Here is a 22,864-nt window from a genome sequence, read left to right on the forward strand (position 1 = left end):
CGTGGCATGGGTAGCAATCCTGAGATCACAACCCTGGATGTCCTGCCCTTTAACAGCACCTAACTCCCTGAACTCCCTGTGCAGAACCTCATCACTCATCCATGCACGTACCGATGATGTGAGTAGGACCATGACTTCTGGCTCTTCACCCTCCCAATTAAGAATGCTGAGGACTCGATCCAAGATATCCCAGACTCTGGCACCCGGGAGGCAACATACCACCTGGGAATCTTGTTCTCACCCCCTTCAGCCTCCGAAAGATCTGGAGTTCATCCAGTTCCAGCTCCAACTCCTTAACGTAGATTGTTAGAAGCTGCAGCTGGATGCACTTCTCACAGTTGCAGTAGTCAGGGATACTGAAAGGTCTCCTGCCTTCCCACATCCCAAACTGAGAGCAATGCACTATCCAGCCTGACATCTACACTGTCCTAGCTGAGCAGATACAAAGAAGAGAAGGAAAAAACTTGACCTTTTCTTTCCTTTGCTTTCTCTGAGTGAAGCCTCTCTTTACTGAAGACTCAGAGCTAAAAGTCACCAGACTAAGTCCAGTCAGACGATGGCCGCTGTGCCCGCTCCTGCCTTCCTTTAATTTGTTCTTACTAATCAACTCAAACGCGGACTGGCCATTGGTGAAAGCTCTATTAAGCTGCCATGACCCTCTCCTGCCTTTTATCCTCGGGCAGTGGACCTGATTGAAGTTCCCTCCTTTCCAAACCTCCAATGTCCACATTGACCGCTGGTCAGAGTTCAAAGGACTTTCAGTCCTGTATTTATCCCCCTTTCTGATTTGGCCCCTCTGTTACAATTCACTTCATCCTACTGACTGCAATTTTGCCCTTTCATCTGCCTGTCTACCTTCACAGACTCACTACATATTGCATCGGGAGTAATCCAGACAATACTCACACAGAGAGTGGTGGGTGCGTGGGATGCACTGCTGGTGGTGGTGAATACGATAGGGTCTTTCAAGAGCCTCTTCGATAGGTACACGGAGCTTAGAAAAATAGAGGGCTACGTGCTAGGGAAATTCTAGGCAGTTTCTAGAGTAGGTTGTATGGTCAGCACAACATTATGGGCTGAAGGGCCTGTAATGGGCTGTAGATTAATATGTTCTATGTATGCAAACTGCCCCATTCTCAATCCCATCATGCTGGTTCCCATCTCCCTGCCAAATTAGATTATAGTAGTCATAGTCATACTTTATTGATCCCGGGGGAAATTGGTTTTCGTTACAGTTGCACCATAAATAATAAATAGTAATAAAACCATAAACAGTTAAATAGTAATATATAAACTATGCCAGTAAATTATGAAATAAATCCAGGACCAGCCTATTGGCTCAAGGTGTCTGACCCTCCAAGGGAGGAGTTGTAAAGTTTGATGGCCACAGGCAGGAATGACTTCCTATGACGCTCTGTGCTGCATCTCGGTGGACTGAGTCTCTGGCTGAATGTACTCCTGTGCCCACCCAGTACATTATGTAGTGGATGGGAGACACTGTCCAAGATGGCATGCAAATTAGACAGCATCCTCTTTTCAGACACCACCGTGAGAAAGTCCAGTTCCATCCCCACAACATCACTGGCCTTACAAATGAGTTTGTTGATTCTGCCTGCTGCCCCAGCACACAACAGCAAACATGATAGCACTGGCCACCACAGACTCCGGCAGATGTTAAGTCCTCCCTAACACCTCTAGCAAACCTGCCCCAAGGATATCAGCCCCCTTTGGGTTCAGTTGTAATCCATGCTTTTTGTACGAGTCATACCTTCCCCAGAAGAGATCCCAATGATCTAGAAATCTGAAACTCCATCCCCTGAACCACTTCCTCAACCACTCATTCATCTGTATCATCATCCTATTCCTGCTCTGACTAGCACATGGCACTGGGAGTAATCCAGAGATTACTGCCTTAGAACTCCTCTTCCCTAATTCCCTATACTCACTGCGCAGGACCTCTTCCCCCTTTCTAGCTATGTCATTGGTGCCAAAGTGCACAACAACCTTTGGCTGCTCACCTTCCTACTTGAGAACCTTCTGCACTTGCTCTAAGACATCCTGGGCCCCAGCAGCTTGGCGACAACACACCATCCTGGCTTCCCTTTCGCAGCCACAGGATCTCTTGTCCATCCTCCTGTCGAGCGTCCTACTACAACGGCTCTGTCTGACTTCACCCTACGCTGTTGAACCTCAGAGCTGGCCACAGTGCCATTGGCCTTCTGCGTCTGCTGTGCCCTGATATGTTGTCTCCTCACTCTCCCTCCACAGCATTATTCAAAGGGGTATACTTGTTGCTGAGGGGAAGGGTCACAGAGGAACCCTGCAATGACAGCTAACTCCCCTTAATTCTCCTGGTGTTCACCCATCTACTCTCTGAACCAACTCTGGCTGTGACCAGCTCAGTAAAAGCTGGTCGACTCCAGTCTGAGTTTGACAGCAGCTCTACTTCATTATGACTTTGACAAGATATGGAATGTGACCAAAGGGTCTTGTAATTTCGATGTGCTCTCAGGGGTACTTTATCAGGTACTCTCAGTGGGAGAGCATTTTGGAGATAGTGATCACAATTCCATCTCCTTTACCATAACATTGGAGAGGGACAGGAACAAACAAGTAAGGAAAATGTTTAATTGGAGTAAGGGGAAATATGAAGCTATCAGGCAGGAATTTGGAACAGATGCTCTCAGGGAAACGTACGGCAGTAATGTGGCAACTGTTCAGGGGATATTTGCATGGTGTTCTGCATAGGTACGTTCCAATGAAACAGGGAAAGGTTTGTAGGGTACAGGAACAGTGGTTTACAAAGGCTGTTGAAAATCTAGTCAAGAAGAAATGAAAAGCTTACGAAAGGTTCAAAAAACTAGGTAATGATAGAGATCTCGAAAGTTATAAGGCCAGCAGGAAGGAGCTTAAGAATGAAATTAGGAGAGCCAGAAGGGGCCATGAGAAGGCCTTGGTGAGTAGGATGAAGGAAAACCCCAAGGCATTCTACAAGTATGTGAAGAGCAAGAGGATAAGAGGATAAGACATGAGAGAATAGGACCAATCAGGTGTGACGGTGGAAAAATGTGTATGGAACCAGAGAAGATAGCGAAAGCACTTAATCAATACTTAGTGATTCAGTATTCACTACAAAGAGGACCTTGGCGATTGTAGGGATGACTTACAGCGGATTGAAAAGCTTGACAATATAGACGTTAAGAAAGAAGATAGAACTTTTTGAAAGCATCAAGTTGGATAAGTCTCCAGAAACAGATAAAATGTACCCCAGGCTGCTGTGGGAGGTGAGGTAGGAGATTGCTGAGCCTCTGGAAATGACCTTTGCATCATCAATGGAGATGGGAGAAGTTCCGGAGGATTGGAGGGTTGCAGATGTGGTTGCCTTATTCAAGAAAGGGAGCAGAGATAGCCCAGGAAATTATAGACCAGTGAGTCTTACTTCAGTGGTTGGTAAGTTGATGGAAAAGATCCTAAGAGGCAGGATTTATGAACATTTGGACAGGCATAATATAGAACATAGAATAGTACAGCACAGTACAGGCCCTTCGGCCCACATTGTTGTGCCAACCCTCAAACCCTGTCTCCCATATAACCCCCCACCTTAAATTCCTCCATATACCTGTCTAGTAGTCTCTTAAATTTCACTAATGTATCTGCCTCCACCACTGACTCAGACAGTGCATTCCACATACCAACCACTCTCTGAGTAAAAAATCTTCCTCTAATATCCCTCCTGAACTTCCACCTCTTATCTTAAAGCCATGTCCTCTTGTATTGAGCAGTGGTGCCCTGGGGAAGAGGCTCTGGCTATCCACTCTATCTATTCCTCTTATTATCTTGTACACCTCTATCATGTCTTCTCTCATCCTCCTTCTCTCCAAAGAGTAAAGACCTAGCTCCCTTAATCTCTGATCATAATGCATACTCTCTAAACCAGGCAGCATCCTGGTAAATCTCCTCTGTACCCTTTCCAATGTTTCCATATCTTTCCGATAGTGAGGCGACCAGAACTGGACACAGTACTCCAAGTGTGGCCTAACCAGAGTTTTATAGAGCTGCATCATTACCTCGTGACTCTTAAACTCTATCCCTCGACTTATGAAAGTTTACACCCCATAAGCTTTCTTAACAACCCTATCTACCTGTCAGGCAACTTTCAGGGATCTGTGAACATGTACCCTCAGATCCCTCTGCTCCTCCGCACTACCAAGTATCCTGCCATTTCCTTTGTACTCTGCCTTGGGGTTTGTCCTTCCAAAGTGTACCACCTCACACTTCTCCGGGTTGAACTCCATCTGCCACTTCTCAGCCCACTTCTGCAACCTGTCAATGTCTCTATGATTAGGAATAGTCAGCATGGCTTTTTCAAAGGTAGGTCGTGCCTTATGAGCCCGATTGAATTTTTTGAGGATGTGACCAAACACATTGATGATTGTAAAAAACTAGATGGATTTCAGCAAGGCATTTGATAAGGTACCCCATGCAAGGCTCATTCAGAAAGTAAGGAGGCATGGGATCCAAGGGGACATTGCTTTGTGGATCCAGAACTGGCTTGCCCACAGAAGGCAAAGAGTGGTTGTAGACGGGTCATATTCTGCATGGAGGTCAGTGACCAGTGGTGTACCTCAGGGATCTGTTCTGGGACCCCTTCTCTTCATGATTTTTATAAATGTCCTGGATGAGCAAGTGGAGGGATGGGTTAGTAAGTTTGCTGATGACACAAAGGTTGGGGGTGTTGTGGATAGTTTGGAGAGTTGTCAGAGGTTACAGCGGAACATCGATAGGATGCAAATCTTGTCTGAGAAGTGGCAGATGGAGTTCAACCCAGGTAAGAGTGTGGTGGTTCATTTTGGTTGGTCAGATATAATGGCTGAATACAGTATTAATGGTAAGACTCTTGGCAGTGTGGAGGATCAGAGGGATCTTGGGGTCCGAGTCCATAGGACACTCAAAGCAGCTGCACAGGGTGACTCTGTGGTTAAGAAGGCGTATGGTGTATTGGCCTTCATCAATCGTGTGATTGAGTTTAGGAGTCGAGAGGTAATGTCGCAGCTATATAGTACCCTGGTTAGACCCCACTTGGAGTACTGTGCTCAGTTCAGGTCACCTCACTACAGGAAGGATGTGGAAACCATAGAAAGGGTGCAGAGGAGATTTACAAGGATGTTGCCTGGATTGGAGTTCATACCTTATGAGAATAGGTTGAGTGAACTTGGCCTTTTCTTGTTGGAGCGGCAGAGGATGAGAAGTGACCTGATAGAGGTGTATAAGATGATGAGAGGCTTTGATCATGTGGATAGTCAGAGGCTTTTTCCCAGGGCTGAAATGTCTAACACGAGAGGGCACAGTTGCTTGGAAGTAGGTACAGAGATGTCAGAGGTAGGTTTTTTTATGTAGGGAGCGAGGAGTGCGTGGAATGGGTTGCCAGCAACGGTGGGGGAGGCGGATACAATAGGTTCTTTTGAGAGACTCCTGGATAGGTACATGGAGCTTAGAAAAATCGAGGGCTATGGGTAACCTTAGGTAATTTCTAAAGTAAGTACATGTTCGGCCCAGCATGGTCGGCCGAAGGGCCTGTATTGTGCTGTAGGTTTTCTACGTCTCTACCTCCTGTACCTAATAAAGTGGCCACTGAGTGTATGTTCATGGTCTTCTGCTGCTGTTGCCCATCCACTTAAAGGTTTGACCTGTTATGCATTCAGAGATCTCTTCTGCACACCAATGTGGTTATGCAAGATTATTTGACTTACCGCCAGCTTGAACCAGTCTGATTATTCTCCTCTGACTTCCATTTTCACCATCAGAACCATCACTCACTCGATGTTTTTGGTTTTTCACACCGTTCTCTCTAAACTCTCGAGCAGGGGTTCTCAACCCATTTTATGGCACGCACCAACAGCTTTAAGCAAGAGGTCCATGAATCCCAGGCTGAGAACCTGTGCCACAGAGGCTGGTGTGCATGAAAATCCCTGGAGATGAGCAGTTTCTGATCAAACCACCCTGTTTGACTACAACAATTACTCCACGGTCAATCACAAACAAGCAAAAATCTGCAGATGCTGGAAATCGAAGCAACATGTACAAAATACTGGAGGAGCACGGCAGGCCAGCAGCATCCATGGGAAAGAGTATAGTCAACATTTCGGGCTGAGACCCTCCACTCGGACGGGAAAAGAAAGATGAGGAGTCAGAGTAAGAAAGCGGGGGGAGGGGAGGAAGAGTCACAAGGTGAGAGGTGAAACAGGACAGGGGAGGGGGGAAGTAGAGAGCTGGGACGTTGATTGGTGGAAGAGATACAGGGCTGGAGAAGAGGAATCTGATAGGAGAGGACAGAAGGCCATGGAAGAAAGAAAAGCGGGGAGAGGCGCCAGAGGGAGGCGATCGGCAGGCAAGGTGATACGATGAAAGAGGGAAAAGGGAATGGAGAATGGTGAGGAAAAGGGGGAGGGGGGCATTACCGGAAGTTCAGGAAATCAAGGTTCATGCCATCAGGCTGGAGGCTTCCCAGATGGAATATAAGGTGTTGCTCCTCCAACCTGGGTGTGGCCTCATTGTGACAGCAGAGGTGGCCATGGACTGACGTGTCGGAACGGGAGGTGGAATTACAGTCGATGACCCCCAGTAGACTCACAGGTGAAGTGTCGCCTCACCTGGAAGGACTGACCAGATACACTGGATGATTCCACAGTCAAAGTCACTTCAATCACATTTTGCCCCATTTTGAACAGCGACTGAACCTTTTGACCGTGTCTGCATGTTGTTATGCACTGAGCTGCTGATTAGATATTTGCATTAACGACCGGCTGTACAAGTCTACATAATAAAGTGGCTCCCGAGCCTACATATGCTGGGGTGTAATCTGAGGGACTGCATCACCCTCAGGCAGCGAGGCTCCAGTGCACAGGATCACAAGAGACTGTGGAGGGCTACCGACTCCTGTGAGCGAGTGAGTCAGCTCCAGCACCGTGGCAAGCTGATTAGCATTGTTAAATCTGGGCATGCTACATCGGTGTCAGAAGCAGGGTAACACTTGTGGGCTGCCCCTGGCAAGTCCTCAGACTGTGCTGGTCGTTGACACAAAAGACTTACGTCACTGTATGCTTCCATGTTTCAACGTACATGTGACAAATAAAGCTACTATTTTAAAGTATCCCTTCATCTCCAAGAGGTAATGCCTCGGGAAGGCAACATCCATCAGAAAGGAGCCTCACCATCCAGGGCATGCCTCTTTTCCTGAATACCATCAACAACCTGTCTGCAGACCTGTACTCGTCGATTCAGAAACTGCTTGTTCCCCTCTGCCAACAGTCCATGCACACCCCTCGTTGTTTTGCACTAAAATTACAGTGATTTTATGCCTTTGCTCTGTACAGCTGCCACAAAACAAGTCATGCCATTTAATTCAGTGGTAATAACTGTAATTCGACTCCTACCACCTTAACTCAACATCACACACAGACCTTCCTGTCAGTCATCTCCTGCACTGTTACAACAAGAATGAACTGCAGCTGGAGCAACAACACCTCAGAATTTGCCTAGACACGCTGCAACCTGCAGGATTTATCTGTAAATTCTCCGACTTTAAGTAAGTTCCTCTTTGTAACAGAATTGGCAGTTCGTGCACTCAGTCACTCATTCATTGCTTTGGCCCAGTTTTCCTTTCTGCCTGAACTGGAGGCTTGAAGAGAGTCCAACATTGAGTACAGGAGTTGGGATGTTGTGTTATTGAACAAGACTGATCTGGCCTAATTTGGAGAACTGTGTTCAGTTCTGGTCACCTTGCTAGACAAAAGATATCAATAAGATTGAAAAAGTGCAAAGAAAATTTACGAGGATGTTGGAAGGACTTGAGGGCCAGAGTTATAGAGAAAAGTTGAATAAGTTAGTACTCTGTTTCCTGGAGTGCAAGAGAAAGAGGTACAGTATACAAAATTATGCAGCACACTCAAAATGGTGGAGGGACTCAGCAGGCCAGGTGGCACCTATGGAAAAGAGTTCATTCAACGTTTCAGGCTGAGACCCTTCAGCAGGATAAAGAAAATTATTCTTCACTCTGGATGTCCAGTCCCCAGACACCTCCATCCCCCAGCAGGAAAGCCTCAAAGTTCTCCATTTTTTAAAAAAAAGCATTCCACCCCATAGGTTCTGGATCTTTTCAGTGATTTCAAGTTTCCTGGCCCCCATCATCTGACTTTCACCATGGATGTCCAGACCCCATACGCCTCCATCCCCCACCAGGAAGGTCTCACAGCTCTCTGTTTCAAAAACAGCTCCTCCAGCATTTTGTGTGTGTTGCTTGGATTTCTGGCATCTGCAGATTTGCTCGTTTGTGATATAAAATTTTGAGTAGTACAGACAGGTAAACGCAGAGTTTTTCCACTGAGGTTAGGTGAGGTGAGAACTAGAGGTCATGGGTTAAGGGTGACAGGTGAAATATTTAAGGGGAACTTCTTCACTACTAGTACAGTGAGAGCATGGAACAAGCTGCCAACAGAAATGGTGAATGCATGCTTGATTTCATCATTTAAGAGAAATTTGGACAGTTACATAGATGGGGAGGATATGGTGGGATCTCTTGCACCTCAGATGGTTGAAGAAGTTTGGCATGAGTCCCCAAATCCTAAGGACTTTCTACAGGGGGACAATTGAGAGCATCATAACTAGCTGCATCGCTACCTGGGATGGGAACTGTACCTCCCTTAATCACAGGACTCTGCAGTGCGGACTGGGCTGGTGCCGACAGCGCAGCACATCTGTAGTTGTGAACCTCCCACGATTCAGGACATTTACAAGGACAGGTGTGTAAAAAGGGCCCGTAGGATCATTAGGGACCCAAGTCATCCCAACCACAATCTATTCCAGCTGCTACCATCTTGGAAGTGGTACTGCAGCATAAAAGCCAGGACCAATAGGATCCAGAACAGCTTCTTCCACCAGGCCATCAGACTGATGAGCTCACGCTGATTTGAGTGTACTCTATATTGCATTGACTGTTCTATTTATTATAAATTATTATAATTTATCAGGGATGTAAAGGATGGAAGAATTAAAGTCAATTCAATTCAAAAATGAAGAAATACTCAAATCGCTAAATAATACAACCATGGCTGACAAGGGAAGCCAAATTCAGAATTCAGAAGAATGGGAGGAGATCTTATAGAAATATACAAAATTATGAAAGGGATGGATAAGAGAGGCAGGAAAGTTGTTTCCACCAGTACATGAGATGAGAACTAGGGGACATAGCCTCAGGATTTGGGGGAGTAGATTTAGGATGGAGATGAGGAGGAATTGCTTTTCCCAGAGAGTGGTGAATCTGTGGAATTCTCTGGCGAATGAAGCAGAGGAGGCTACCTCAGTAAAAATATTTAAGACAAGGCTGGACAGATTTTTGCATAGTCAGTGAATTAAGGGATATGTGGAAAAGGCAGGTAGGTGGAGATGAGTCCATGGCCAGATCAGCCATGATCTTATTGAATGGCAGAGCAGGCTCGATGGGCCAAATGTTCTTATATTGAAAGCTAATGTAAAAGCAAAAGAGAGAGCATACAACAAAGCAAAAATTAATAGGAAGATAGATGACTGGGATGATCTTAAAAACCTACAAAGAGCAACTAAAAGAATTATGACGATGGAAATGATGAAATATTAAAGCAATCTAGCAAACAATATCAAAGTGGATAGTAAAAAGCTTTTTCAAATATGTAAAAAATTAAAGAGAGATGAGGGTTGATAGAGGACCACCACTGGAAAATTAAGCTGGTGAAATAATAACAGGGGACAAGGAGATGGCCGATGAACTAAATGAGTATTTTGTATCAGTCTTCACTGTGGAAGACACTAGCAGTGTGCCAGATGTTGAAGGGTGTGAGGGAAGAGAAGTGAGAGCAGTTACTATTACAAGAGAGGAGGTGCTCAAAAAGCTGAAAGCCCTAAGGTTACATAAGTCACTCAGACCAGATGGACTGCACCCTAGGGTTCTGAAAGAGGGTAGTGTAGAGATTGCGGAGGCATTAGTAATGATCTTTCAAAAATCAATGGACTCTGGCATGGTGCCAGAGGGCTGGAAAATTGCAAATGTCACACCACTTTTTAAGAAAGGAGAAAGCAGCAGAAAGGAAAGTATAGACCAGTTAGCCTGACGTCAGTGGTTGGGAAGATGTTGGAGTGAATTGTTAAGGATCAGGGAAGGGGAGTAGACAGAATGAGCAGAGCACCCCTGTGGCCGTTCCCATGAATAATAAGTATACTGTTTTGGATACTGTTGGTTGGGACGACCTACCAGGGACAAGTTGCAGTGGTCGCGTCTCTGGCACCGAGACTGGACTCTCAGCTCAGAAAGGAAGGAGGGAAAATAGGAGAGCAGTAGTGATAGGGGATTCGATAGTTAGGGGTACAGATAAGAGGTTCTATGGGAGAGATCGAGAATCCCAGATGGTCTGTTGCCTCCTTGGTGTCAGGGTCCGCGATATCTCGGATCGAGTTCTCGGTATTCTCAGGAGGGAGGGTGAGCAGCCGGATGTCGTGGTCCATGTAGGGACCATTGACGTGGATAGGAAGGCAAAGGAGGTCCTGCAAAGAGAGTTTAGGGAGTCAGGTGCAAAGTTGAAGGACAGGACCTCCAGGGTTGCAATCTCAGGATTGCTACCCATGCCACGTGCTAGTGAGGCTACAAATAGGAAGATAATGCAGCTAAATATGTGGCTAAGGAGTTGGTGCAGGAGGGAGGGCTTCGTGTTTCTGGACAATTGGGCTTTGTTCCAGGGAAGGTGGGACCTGTTCTGACAGGACGGGTTGCACCTGAACTGGAGGGGGACTAACATCCTTGCGGGAAGGTTTGCTAGTGCTGCTCCGGGGGGGGGTTGAACTAGATTTGCAGGGGGAGGGGAACCAGAGTGTTAGAGCAGATAGTGAGGTGGAGGAGGATAAAGGTCATGCAAGATATAGATGGTAATCAAAGGTTTGTACGTGATAGAAAGTTCTCAGATTCATCTATTTCAATGCAAGGAGTATTGTAGGTAAGGCAGATGAGCTTACGACATTATTGCTATTAGTGAGACTTGGTTGCAGGAGGAGCAGGACAGGCAGCTTAATGTTCTGGGGTTCCGATGTTTCAGACATGATAGAGGGGGAGAGATGAAAGGGGGAGGAGTGGCATTACTAGTCAGGGAAAATATCACAGCTGTGCGTAGACAGGACAGCCCGGAGGGCTTGTCTACAGAGGCCATATGGGTGGAGCTGAGGAACGGGAAAGGGGTGACCGCACTAATAGGGTTGTATTATAGACCGCCCAATAGTCAGAGAGAATTGGAGGAGCAAATCTGTAGAGAGATAGCAGACCGATGTAAGAAACAGAAAGTTGTAATAGTAGGAGATTTTAACTTTCCACATATCGACTGGGACTCCCACACTGTGAAAGAGTTAGATGGCTTGGAGTTTGTCAAATGTGTTCAGGAAAGTTTTCTATATCAATATATAGAGGTACCTATGAGAGAAGATGCAATACTAGATCTCCTATTAGGGAACCAGACAGGTCAGGAGACAGAAGTATATATAGGCGAACATTTTGGGTCCAGTGACCATTATGTCATTAGTTTCAAGTTAATTATGGATAAGGATAGGTCTGGTCCTCGAGTTAAGGTTCTAACTTGGAGAAGGGCCAATTTTGAGGAAATAAGAAAGGATCTAGGAAGAGTGGATTGGGATAAGTTGTTTTCTGGCAAGGATGTGTTCAATATGTGGAAGGCATTCAAAGGCCAAGTTTTGAGAGTGCAGAGTTTGCATGTTCCTGCCAGGATTAAAGGCAAAGTTAACAGGCATAGGGAACCTTGGTTTTCAAGGGATATTGGTGATCTGGTTAAGAAAAAGAGAGAGGTGTGAAACAGGTATAGGCAACAAGGAACAAATGAGGTACTTGAAGAGTATAGAAAATGTAAAAAAAATACTAAAGAAGGAAACCAGGAAGGCAAAAAGAAGTCATGAGGTTGCTTTGGCAAATAATGTGACGGTAAACCCGAAGGGTTTCTACAAGTATGTTAAGAGTAAAAGGATAGTAAGGGACAAAATTGGTCCCCTAGAAGATCAGAGTGGTCGTCTATGTGTGGAGCCTCATGAGATGGGGGAGATCTTAAACAATTTTTTTGCATCAGTATTTACTCAGGAAACTGGCATAGCGTATATGGAAGGAAGGGAAACAAGCAGCAGTGTCATGGAACATACAGAGATTAAAGAGGAGGAGGTGCTTGCTGCCTTACAGCGAAAGGTACATAAATCCCCCGGCCTGAGATGATATTTCCTCGGACCTTGAGATAGACTAGTGTAGAAATTGCAGGGGCCCTGGCAGAAATATTTAAAATGTCCTTAGCCATGGGTTTGGTGCCAGAGGATTGGAGAGGAGCCCATGTTGTTCCGTTGTTTAAAAAAGGCTCCAAAAGTAAACCAGGTAATTTCAGGTTGGTGAGCCTGCCATCAGTAGTAGGTAAATTATTGGAAGGTGTTCTGAGAGATCGGATATACAAGTATTCGGACAGTCAAGGGCTGATTAAGGATAGTCAGCATGGTTTTGTGCATGGTAGATCGTGTTTAACGAACCTTGTAGAGTTTTTTGAGGAGGTTACCAAGAAAGTAGACAAAGGAAAGGCTGTGGATGTTGTGCTGGGACCATTGTTGTTTGTTGTCTATATCAATGATCTAGACAATAATGTGGTAAATTGGATCAGCAAGTTTGCTGATGACACTAAGATTGGAGCTGTTGTGGACAGCGAGGAAGGCTTTCAAAGCTTGCAGAGGGACCTGGACCAACTAGAAAAATGGGCTAGAAAATGGCAGATGGAATTAATGCAGACAAGTGTGAGGTGTTGCATTTTGGAAGGACAAATCAAGGTTGGACATACATAGTAAATGGTAGGGCACTGAGGAGTGCGGAGGAACAAAGAGATCTGGGAGGTCAGATACATACTTCCCTGAAAGTGGCGTCACAGGTAGACAGGGTTGTAAAGAAGGCTTTTGGCATCCTGACATTCATAAATCGAAGTATTGAGTATAGGAGTTAGGATGTTATGGGGAGGTTGTATAAGACATGGGTGAGACCAAATTTGGAGTATTGTGTACAGTTCTGGTCACCTAAATATAGGAAGGATATCAGTAAGATAGAAAGAGTGCAGAGAAGATTTACTAGGATGTTGCCGGGTCTTCAGGAGTTGAGTTAGACCATAAGACAAGACAAAGGAGCAGAAGTCGGCCATTCGGCCCATCATGTCTCCTCCGCTGAGTTACAGAGAAAGATTGAACAGGTTAGGACTTTATTCCTTGAAGCGTAGAAGAATGAGGGGAGATTTGATAGAGGTTTACAAAATTATGAGGGGTATAGACAGAGTAAATGTGAATAGGCTCTTTCCACTTAGATTAGGAGAGATAAATATGAGAGGACGTGGCTTTAGGGTGAAAGGGGAAAGGTTTAGGGGGAACTTCTTCACTCACAGAGTGGTGGGAGTGTGGAACGAGCTGCCATCTCATGTGGTGTACACAGGCTCACTCTTAAGTTTTGAGAATAAATTGGATAGGTACATGGATGGGAGAGGTCTGGAGAGTTATGGACTAGATGCAGGTCAATGGGACTAGCGGAATAATGTTTCGGCACAGACTAGTCATAGTCATACTTTATTGATCCCGGGGGAAATTGGTTTTCGTTACAGTTGCACCATAAGTAATAAATAGTAATAAAACCATAAATAGTTAAATTGCAATATGTAAATTATGCCAGTAAATTATGAAATAAGTCCAGGACCAGCCTATTGGCTCAGGGTGTCTGACCCTCCAAGGGAGGAGTTGTAAAGTTTGATGGCCACAGGCAGGAATGACTTCCTATGACGCTCTGTGCTGCATCTCGGAGGAATGACTAGAAGGGCTGAATGGCCTGTTTTCTGTGCTGTAGTGTTCTATGGTTCTATAACGTTATGGAGTGCCTTGTGACACAGGACAAGATGGGAAAAAGATGGTTTTCTTAAGGGAAAATCTTGCCTAATGAACCTGTTGGAATTCTTTGAGGAGATTACAAGTAGGATAAATAAAAGGGATCCAGTGGATCTTGTATATTTGAACTTGGTGCCACACATAAGGCTGCTTACTAAGTTAAGAGGCCATGGTATTACAGGAAAGTTACTGACATGGTTAGAGCATTGCCTGAATGATAGGAGGCAGCGAGTGGGAATGGCAGGATCCTTTGCTGGTTGGCTGCCAGTGAAGAGTGGTGCTCCTCAGAGACTGGTGTTGGGACCGCTACTTTTTATGCTGTATATCAATGATTCAGATGATGCAACAGATGGCTTTGTTGCCAAGTTTGCAGATGATATGAAGATTGGTAGAGGGGCAGGTTGTGTTGACAAAACAAGTAGGTTGCAAAAGGACTTAGACAGATTAGGAGAGTTGACAAGAGAGTGGCAAATGAAATACAATGTTGGGAAATGCATGGTCATGCACTTTGGTAGAAGGTATAAATGTGCAGACTATTTTCTAAACGGGGAAAATCCAAAAATCTGAGGTGCAAAGGGACTTGGGAGTCCTTGTGCAGAACAGCCGAAACGTTAACTTGCAGGTAGAATCGGTGGTGAGGAAGGAGAATGCAATGTTAGCATTCATTTGAAGAGGTCTAGAATACCAGAGCCTCAGGTGATGCTGAGGCTTTATGAGGCTCTGGTGAGGCCTCACCTTGAGTATTGTCAACAGTTCTGGGCTCCTCATCTAAGAAAAGATTGGAGAGGGTCCAGAGGAGGTTCACAAGGATGATTCCAGGAATGAAAGGGTTTTTCACACCTTAAGACCATAAGATATTGGAGCAGAATTAGGCCATTCAGGCCATCAAATCTGCTCCACCATTCCACCATGGCTGATCCTGGATCCCATTCAACCCCATACACCTGCTTTCTCGCCAAATCTTTGGATACCCTGACCCATCAGGAAACTTCTACCTTAAATACACGCACGGACTTTGACTCCACCGCAGTCTGTGGCAGAGCATTCCACAGATTCACAACTCTCCACCTAAAAAATTTCCTGCTTACCTCTGTCCTAAAGGGTCGCCCCTCAATTTTGAGGCTGTGCCCTCTAGTTCTGGATACCCCCATCATAAGAAACACCCTCTCCACATCCACCCTATCCAGTGGTTTCAACATGTTTCACTGACGTCCCCACGCATTCTTCTAAAGTCCAGTGAGTACAGGCCCAAAGTTGCCAAACGCTCCTCAGATGTTAACCCCTTCATTCCTGGAATCAATCTTGTGAACTTCCTTGGGAATCCCTTCAATGACAACAGATCCTTTCTGAGATATGGGGCCCAAAGGTGTTGAAAATACTCCAAGTACGGCCTGACTAGTGTCTTATAAATGCTCAGCATTATCCCCTCACTTTTATATTCTATTTCCCTTGAAATAAATGCCGGCATTGCACTTGCACTCATGTTTGATGGCTCTGGGTCTGTACTGGCTGGAACTTAGAAGGATGAGGGAGGAATATCAAGGAAAGGCCGAAACAGAGTAGGTGTGGAAAGGATCTTTCTGATGGTGGGGGAGTCCAGGACAAGAGGGCACAGCCTCAGGATAGAGGGGCGTCCTTTTGAAATGGAGATGCAGAGAGATTTCTTTAGCCAGAGAGTGGAAAATGTGTGGAATTTGACACCACAGGCAGCTGTGGAGGCCAGGTCATTGGGTGTATTTAAGGCAGAGGTTGATCGGTTCTTGATTGGACACGGCATCAAAGATTATGGGGAGAAGACTGGGGAGTGGGGCTGAGGAGGATAAAAGGATCAGCCATGATTGAATTATGGAGCACACTCAATGGGCCAAATGGCCTAATTCTACTCCCATGTCTTATGGTCTTAGGTTGCACTGGTTTCTTGGCTTCTTATTGTCACATATACTGTCTTGGTTGCCCCCATTATGGGAAGGATGTCGAGGCTCTGAAGAGAAGTAGAAGAGGTTTAACAGGATGATTCCTGGATTAGAGGACATGTGCTTGAACGAAAGGTTGGACAAACTCAAGTCATTTTCGCTGGAGCGCCAGAGGCTGAGGGGAAATCTGCTGGACGTTTATAAGACTATGAGAGGCATGGATAGAATGGACAGGATTAAAATGTCTAATGGAAACACAGAAACATGGAAAACCTACAGCACAATAGAGGCCCTTCAGCCCACAATGCTGTGCCAAACATGTACTTACCTTAGAAATTACCTAGGGTTACCCCGAACGCTCAATTTTTCTAAACTCCATGTACCCATCCAGGAGTCCCTAAACAGACCCTATTCTATCCAACTCTACCACCATCATCGGCAGCCCATTCCACACACTCACCACTCTCTGCGTAAAAGACTTACCCCTGACATCTCCACTGTACCTACATCCAAGCACCTTAAAACTGTGCCCTCTCGTGTTAGCCATTTCAGCCCTGGGAAAAAGCCTCTGACTATCCCCATGATCAATGCCTCTCATCAACTTATACACCTCTGTCAGGTCACCTCTCACCCTCCGTCGCTCCAAGGAGAAAAGGCTGAGTCCCCAATCCAGACAACATCCTTGTGAATCTCCTCTGCACCTTTTCTATAGTTTCCATATCCTTCCTGTAGTGAAGTGACCAGAATTGAGCACAGTACTCCACAAGTGGGGTCTGACCAGGGTCCTATATAGCTGCAACATTACCTTTGAGCTCCTAAACTCAATCCCACGATTGATGAAGGCCAATGCACCGTATGCCTTCTTAATCACAGAGTCAACCTGCACAGCAGCTTTGAGCGTCCTATGGACTCGGACTCCAAGGTCCCTCTGATCCTCCACACTGTCCAGAATCTTGCCATTAATGCTATATTCTGCCATCATATTTGACCTACCAAAATGAACCACTTCACAGTTATCTGGGTTGAACTCCATCTGCCACTTCTCAGCCCAGTTTTGCATCCTATTAATGTTCCATTGTAACCTCTGGTAGCCCTCCACACTATCCACAACACCCCCAACCTTTGTGCCATCAGCAAACTTACTAACCCATCCCTCCACTTCTTCATCCAGGTCTCTTATAAAAATCACGAAGAGAAGGGGTCCCAGAACAGATCCCTGAGGCACACCACTGGTCACCGGCATCCAAGCAGAATATGACCCGTCTATAAACCACTCTTTGCCTTCTGTGGGCAAACCAGTTCTGGATCCACAAAGCAATGTCCCCTTGGATCCCATGCCTCCTTACTTTCTCAATAAGCCTTGCATAGGGTACCTTATCAAATGCCTTGCTGAAATCCATATACACTACATCTACTACTCTACCTTCATCAATGTGTTCAGTCACATCCTCAAAAAATTCAATCAGGCTCATAAGGCACAACCTGCCTTTGACAAAGCCAAGCTAACTATTCCTAATCTTATTATGCCTGTCCAAATGTTCATAAATCCTGCCTCTCAGGATCTTTTCCATCAACTTAGCAACCACTGAAGTAAGACTCACTGGTCTATAATTTCCTGGGCTATCTCTACTCCCTTTCTTGAATAAAGGAACAAAATCTACAACTCTCCAATCATCTGGAACCTCTCCCGTCCCCATTGATGATGCAAACATCATCACCAGAGGCTCAGCGATCTCCTCCCTCGCCTCCCACACGAGCCTGGAGTACATCTCATCTGGTCCTGGAGACTTATCCAACTTGATGCTTTCCAAAAGCTTCAGCACAAACTCTTTCTCTCTTTAATACCAGAGAGCATGCATTTAAGGTGAGGGGCAAGTTTTTTTTCTCACACAGAGATTGGTGGGTGTTTGGGGTGCACTGCGTGGGGTGGCGATCGAGCAGATGCATTAGAGACTTTGAAGAGATGTTTGGATAGGCACATGAATGTGAGGAGAATGGAGATTGTGTAGGCAGAAGAGATTAGTTTAGTTGGCCATTTAATTACTAATTTAATTGGGTTGGCACAACATTGTGGGCCATAGGGGCTGTCCCTATGCCACACTGGTCTATGTTCTATATTCAATATACCAAGCTGCAATGACAAGCTTGTCTTCAAATCATTGTGGCACTGTCGTATAGCACCTTACAACTCCAGCGACCGAGGTTCAATTCCCACTGCTGCCTGGAAGGAGTTAGTACATTCTCCCTGTGATTGTGGGGGTTTCCTCCCAGTGCTCTGGATTCCTCCCACATTCCTAGACCTACAGGCTAGGGTTAGAGTGTTGAGGGCATGCTATGTTGGCACACAAAGTGTGGCAACATTTGCACGTTGCCTCCTTAGCACAAGACCAATCTAATCCATCCCTCTCACATAATGCTCGATTTCTCTCTCATCCAAGTGGCAAAGTCTCTTAAGTGTCCCAGTAGCCCTGGCAGAGTGTTCCATGTCCTTACCAGTCTCTGGCATCTCTGACATCCCCCGTCTAACCTCCTCCAATCACCTTAAAGTTATGACCCCTGTATTTGCCATTTCCGCCGGCTGCTCACTGTTAGGTTGGGACTATTTCCTCAAGGAGGCTGAGGGTGATATTTTCGAGTTGTAAAACCATGAGGGGCAGAACCATGAATCCCAGGGTAGAGGCTTTATTACTATTATTATTAGTTTATTATTTTTCTTCTATATTATGTATTGCATTGAACTGCTGCTGTTAAGTTAACAAATATCACGACCGTGCCGGTGATAATAAACCTGATTCTGATTAAAGTGAAATGCAAAAGATTTAAAAAGGAGGCTGACCGGAGAGTGCGTCTGCGAAACGTGCAATCACATTTTACATGCACTTCGACTGGTTCGTGGACAGGAAAGCACGGACATGAACGGGTAAATGGGACTAGTCCAGGTAGCCGACTTGGTCGGCAGGGACACGTCGGGCCGAAGGGCCTGTTTCCATATGATGATTCGACGGCCTCGCTCTCCGAGGCAGCGCAGAAACAGGAGAAGAGGCGAGGCGTCGAGTCCCGAGACCGCTGCCGGAAACCCCACCGCCCGCCGGCCGCAACGTACCAGAACCCCGGCGATCACCTGTACTTTTGACGGACAGCGCACTTCCGTAGAGCCGAGCCGCCCGGGCAGCTTTCCCACCCCGACCACCTCCCGCCGCCAGACCCGCACTCACCTGGATCCTGGGGAGTTTCTACTCTCAGGCCACTCGGCCGATCGGGCGCGGGGTTGACCCTCCCCCAGGGCAGCCGGCGCAGCTCGGGCCACACAGCACTGGGAAGCTGCTCACCGGAGCCGGGAAGCGGTCGCACATCCGGCGAGAGCCGCGCCCGGGGAGGGTGTGGTGAGAGGTACTCCATCGGAGCGCCGTTCAGCTCCGCCTCCGGCCTCTCCCAGCACCGCCACCTCTTCCCTGTCGTCCCGGGGCAGCCTCGCGAAACTTTCCCAAACTTCCTCGCAATTTGAGCCAAGGAGGAGCGGGGAACAGGCGGGTCCTGGGCCAGAGGTATGGGCTGGGGTAGTCTCGGCCACTTGGACACTGACCCCGCCCCTCACCTGAGACTTCACTGTAACTACTGCCGGCTGCCTCCCCCCAGCCTGTATTCAGTGAGCGCGACTGTTTCTCCACGGAAGGCTTCACGTTGCCCTCAGTCGGGAAGTGAGAGGTGGCGTGCGGGGGAGCGTCTACTAAACAGGGGACGTGCTGAATGGTCCGTTACTCTGCTACGGAGCAGCCAGCGTCTGTACAAAGACCACTCAGGTTAAAGTCAAAGTAAATTTATTATAAACGTACGGGTGTCATCATAAACAGACCGAGAATTCTTTTTCTTGCGGGCATACTCAATAAATCCATAAGAGAGTAAGACTATCAGATATAGGAGCCATCTGACCCATCGAGTCCTCGCCATCATTTCATCAGGGCTGATCCATTTTCCTGTCAGCCCCAGTCTCCTGCATTCCCTCCCCCCATTCCTTCATACCCTGACCAATCAAGAATCCATCAACTCCTGTCTTAAATATTCATAAGGGCTTGGCCTCCACCGCGGCCTGTGGAAAAGAGTTTCACAGATTCACCACTCTCTAGCTAAAGGAATTCCTCCTCATGTCTGTTCCAACAAGATGCCCCTCTATTTTATCTGTGGGTATGTTCAAAGTGGAAGTTGATAGATTCCTGATTAGCCTGGGCATCAAGGAATATGGTAAGAGGGCAGGAGTATGGGGTTGAATGGGGTCCGGGATCAGCCATGATGAAATGGCAGAGTGGTCTTGATGGGCTGAATAGCCTATTTCTGTTCCTATGTCTTATGGTCCAAGGCCTTTCACTAGACATAGTCATAGTCATACTTTATCGATCCTGGGGGAAATTGTTTTTTGTTACAGTTGCACCATAAGTAATTAAATAGTAATATGTAAATTATGCCAGGAAATAAGTCCAGGACCAGCCTATCGGCACAGGGTGTCTGACCCTCCTAGGGAGGAGTTGTAAAGTTTGATGGCCACAGGCAGGAATGACTTCCTATGATGCTCTGTGTTGCATCTCGGTGGAATGAGTCTCTGGCTGAATGTACTCCTGTGCCCAACCAGTACATTATGTAGTGGATGGGAGACATTGTCCAAGGTGGCATGCAACTTGGACAGCATCCTCTCTTCAGACACCACCGTCAGAGAGTCCAGTTCCATCCCACAACATCACTGGCCTTACGAATGAGTTTGTTGATTCTGTTGGTGTCTGCTACCCTCAGCCTGCTGCCCCAGCACACAACAGCAAACATGATCGCACTGGCCACCACAGACTGGTAGAACATCCTCAAACCTATTCAATAGGTTTCAATGAGGTCACCCCTCATTCTTCTAAATTCCAGTGAATACAGGATCAGAGCCATCAAATGCTTTTTATATGAGAAGCCGTTTAATCCTGGAATCATTTTTGTGAACCTCCTTTAAACCCTGTCCAGTTTCAGCACCTGCTTTCTAGATAGGGGCCCAAACCTGCTCACAATATTCCAAGTGAGGCCTCACCAGTGCTTTATAAGGTCTCAACATTACATCCTTAATAGATTCAATGTAAGATCACACCAACCTGGGCATTCAACCAGTGTGCAAAAGACAACAAACTGTGCAAATACAAAAAGAAATAATTAATAATAAATAAATGGGCAATAAATATTGACAACATGAGGTGAAGAGTCCTTGAAAGTTTGCCATAGGTTCAGGTGAGTGAAGTTCTCCCCCTTGGTTTGACAACCTGATGGTTAAAGGGCAATAAATGTTCCTGAACCTGTTGGTGTGGGTCCTGAGGCTCCTGTACCTTCCTGATGGCAGCAGTGAGAAGAGAGCATTCCCTGGGTGGTGGGGGTCCCTAATGATGGATACTGCTTTCCTGTAAAAAATGCTCGTATAGATGCGCTGAATGGTAGAGAGGGCTTTACCCATAATGGACTGGTCCGTATCCACAGTTTCGGAAGGATTTCCTTTCAAGGGCATTGGTGTTTCTATTCCGGATTGATGCAGCCAGTCAATATGCTCTCCTCTACACATCTGCAGAAGTTTGTCAAAGTTTTACATGTCATGCTGAATCTTTGCAAACTAAATAAGGAATAGAGTCTGTGCCATGCTTTCTTCGTAATTGTGCTTGTGTGCTGGGCCAAGGACAGGTCCTGTCAAATAATAACACCATAAAATTGATGACCCTCACAAATATCAAGGGAGGGGAGTTGTAGATGGGGGAGGGAGATAGGAAAGGGATACCTGTAACAGAAGGCAATACTTTGAACTCTCCCAGAGGAGAGAGAATGCAGCTGAAGATTAAAGATAAAGGATACAAATAAGAGAAAATCTGCAAATGCTGGAAATCCAAGCAACACACACGAGAATATAGTCAACATTCCAGACTGAGACTTCATCAGGACACTGATAAGGGGTCTCAGACCAAAATGTCATCTGTACTCTTTTCCATAGATGCTGCCTGGCAGAGTTCCCCCAGCATTTAGTGTGTGCTGCAAAGATAAAAGTTCGCTTTATTTGGGTCTGCTCTCGGTGCGCTGATTTCTTCTCATTGTCCGAAGATGTACTGGTTAGTACATCAATTGGTACAGTTCACTTTCTTTAGCAAACAGGTTGTGTCAGTCACTGTTTATGTATGGGTTTTCATAAATTCTATTATATTTATTTATTTTCCTGTAAATGCCTCCATCTCTGGTAATCTCTCCCTCTTTCCTTTCTCTCTCTCGTCCATTCCACATTCTGCTTAGACTCACACTCACACTCCTCTCCTGCCCATCACCTCCTCCTGGTGACCCTCCTCCTTCCCATCTCCCATGGTCCACTGACCTCTTCTATCAGATTCCTTCATCGTCAGTACTTTATCCAGTGTCTCACTTCATCCCCCCGCTCCCCCACCCACCCACCTTCCCCCTCACCTGGTCTCACCTATCACCTGCCAGCATCTCACTTCATCCTCCCTCTCCACCCCACCCACCCACCTTCCCCCTCACCTGGTCTCACCTATCACCTGCCAGCATCTCACTTCATCCCCCCTCTCCACCACACCCACCCACCTTCCCCCTCAATTGCTCTCCCCCTCCCCCTCACCTATCACTTGCCAGTGTCTCACTTCATCCCCCCCTTCCCTCACTCACCCACCTTCCCCCTCACTTGGTCTCACCTATCACCTGCCAGTGTCTCACTTCATCCCCCCTCTCCCCCACCCACCCACGTTCCCCCTCACCTGGTGTCACCTATCACCTCCCAGTGTCTCACTTCATCCCCCCTGTACCCCACCCACCCACCTTCCACCTCACCTGCTCTCACCTGCCACCTGCCAGGTTGTATTCTCACCCTCCCCCCAACTTCTTATTCTGGCTTCTGCCCCTTTCCTTTCCAGAACTGATGAAGGGCCTCAGCCGGAAACAGCAGCTTTTCATTCCACTCTCTCTGGATG

The 22,864-nt window shown here is 46.5% G+C and overlaps 1 protein-coding gene across 1 annotated transcript in view; it reads right to left on the bottom strand.

Annotated features, from left to right (window-relative positions):
- LOC140195640 (protein FAM83H-like) overlaps nt 1-19,518 on the bottom strand; it is a 55,751-nt gene extending 36,233 nt beyond the window's left edge. Inside the window, exon 1 of the mRNA XM_072254323.1 lies at nt 19,100-19,518. The gene's annotated coding sequence lies outside the window, so the exon portion shown is untranslated. The remainder of the gene's footprint in view (nt 1-19,099) is intronic.
- Between the last annotated feature and the right edge of the window lie 3,346 nt (nt 19,519-22,864).

The sequence above is a fragment of the Mobula birostris genome, chromosome 3 (genome assembly GCF_030028105.1).
Source record: "Mobula birostris isolate sMobBir1 chromosome 3, sMobBir1.hap1, whole genome shotgun sequence".
In the NCBI taxonomy this organism is placed as follows: Eukaryota; Metazoa; Chordata; class Chondrichthyes; order Myliobatiformes; family Myliobatidae; genus Mobula; species Mobula birostris.